The sequence below is a fragment of the Penaeus chinensis genome, chromosome 36, assembly GCF_019202785.1.
Source record: "Penaeus chinensis breed Huanghai No. 1 chromosome 36, ASM1920278v2, whole genome shotgun sequence".
Lineage (NCBI taxonomy): Eukaryota > Metazoa > Arthropoda > Malacostraca > Decapoda > Penaeidae > Penaeus > Penaeus chinensis.
The window spans coordinates 1,800,498-1,802,997 of NC_061854.1; positions in this window are offsets into that span (position 1 = coordinate 1,800,498).

A 2,500-nucleotide genomic window follows, 5' to 3' on the forward strand; every position below is an offset into this window, starting at 1 on the left:
TCCTCCTCCTCTTCCTCTTCTTATTCTTCTTTTTCCTCCTCCTTCTCTTCCTCCTCCTCATCCTCCTCTTCCTTTTCCTCTTCCTCTTCTTATTCTTCATTTTCCTCCTCCTCCTCTTCCTCCTCCTTCTCCAACTACCCCCCACCACACACACACTCACGCACATGCACGCACCCCCAGCCGCCCTCTCTCCACAACACACATGGCCCGCCACCCTCACCGCCCCCAACTCCCCCACCCCCACCCCCAGCACCTCCCCCCTCCTTTTCCTCTCCACCACCGCCTCGCCACACTGCATAAGGGCGGAGTTTGTGTATCATTCAATTATGCCCAGTTTAAAACTCCCACTAACCATTTTATTACGTTAATTACCTCCCTCCTCCTCGACCTCCCTCACTCCCTCCCCCCCTCCCCCCTCCTCCCTTACGCCACTGCCCCCAACTACAATGAGCCGAGAACGCAAGGTCTGTTTTTCGTCCTCTTCTTCTTCTTCTTCTTCTTCTTCTTCTTCTTCTTCTTCTTCTTCTTCTTCTTCTTCTTCTTCTTCTTCTTCTTCTTCTTCTTCTTCTTCTTCTTCTTCTTCTACTACTATTACTACAACTACTTCTTCTTCTGCTTTGCATGCATACACATATTATTTTTTTTCTTTCTCTTTCGCTCTCTCTCTCTCTTTCTCTCCCCCCCCCCCCTCTCTCTCTCTCTCTCTCTCTCTCTCTCTCTCTCTCTCTCTCTCTCTCTCTCTCTCTCTCTCTCTCTCTCTCTCTCTCTCTCTCTCTCTCTCTCTCTCTCTCTCTCTCTCCCCCTCCCTCCCTCCCTCTCTCTCTCCCTCCCTCTCTCCCTCCGTCTTCTCCAAGTGGCGATCGAAACGCGAGACGCTCGCAAGACTTAACTTCGTTACCCCAAAGCACGAGGCCGAAGCACACACTGTCAATATTGCACGGGGCCAAACCCAGTCGCTAATTAGTTTATTGGCAGAGCAATTATCTCGGGGTGATTAACAGCAGTGCTTCCTCGCCACCACCTCATCTTCCTCCTCCTCCTTTCTACTCTCCTTTTACCCCCTTCCCTCCTCCTCCTCCTCCTCTCTTCCCTCCCCCTTCCTTCCCTCCTCCTCCTCTTCCTTCTCCTCCTCCTCTTCCTTCCCCTCCTCCTTCCCCTCCTCTTCCTCTTCCTCCTCCTCCTCCTTCCCCTCCTCTTCCTCTTATTCCTCCTTCTCCTCCTCCTCTTCCTTTTCCTTCCCTTCCTCATCTTCCTCCCCTCCTCCTCCTCTTCCTCTCCCTTTCCTTCCGCTCCTCTTCCCCTTCCTCTTCCTCTTCCTCTTCCTCCCCCCCCCCCCCCCCCCAACAGCTGCCTCCCAATCTGCCACCAGCGACGCGGCACTGTACAAACTCGCCACCAGTCACCATAAACACTACCTCAGGATATCGTGGTGTTCAATGCGTCACACATCGAGGAAGGACGAGATGGAACCACCGGGGGAAGGGAGGCTCCAAGAACCACGGCGCTGGTTCGCTTTTCCTTGCCATGCACGTCGTCACGGCTGGCTCCTCCTCGCTCGCCTGCCTTCGGTCGTGAACTGATTTTCCTTTTTTTTTCTTTTTTTTTCTTTTTTTTTTTTTTGTTCGTATTTACAACTGGATCTTTACTTCTGTTTTTTTTTTTTCGAGATGAATGAACTGCACTTGCATTTCGATTTTTTTTTCTTTTTCTTTTTTTCATCTTTGTGATTTATTTACACTACACGTCTTTTGTTTTGATCGTAAGTAAGGATGTTATCGCATTGTTGCAGGTCACGATACAGTGCACACTTCCCGGCTTCATGGTTGAGCTGGATCGGGGCGGGTGGAGGGGTGGAGGGGTGGAGGGGTGGAGGGGTGGAAGGAGTGGTAGGGTGGAGGGGTGGAGGGGGGTGATGGGGTGGAAGAGGGGTGGAAGAGGGTGGGTGGATGGAGTGGAAGGGGTTCGGTGAAGGGGTGGAAGAGGCTGGGTGGAGGGGTGGAAGGAGTGGTAGGGTGATGGGGTGGAAGAGGGTGGGTGGAGGGGTGGAAAGGGTTCGGTGGAGGGGTGGAAGAGACTGTGTGGAGGGGTGGAAGGAGTGGTAGGGTGATGGGGTGGAAGAGGCTGGGTGGAGGGGTGGAAGGGGTTCGGTGGAGGGGTGGAAGGGGATTGGATGGAGGGGTGAGAGGCTGGGTGATGGGGGTGGAAGGAGCGAGGTGGAGGGGGAGGTACTAGTTCCCTGAATATTGGTTCAAGGTCCAGCCCACGACGTCACCCTTGCCTGGTGGGTCAGATACCTCGGCCTCCAACCCGTTCTCCGCGACTTCACAATCAACTTCGTTCGTTCTCGTCTAAAACTAACTGTATCGTTCATCCACACCTTCATAGTAAGTTCAACGCCGCGGATAACAAAACCAAATCCTACCAAACATAAATAATCAACAAACACATTTAAATTCTCCAAGCAAATGATGAAACTCGTTCGGAATATCACACCGACAGA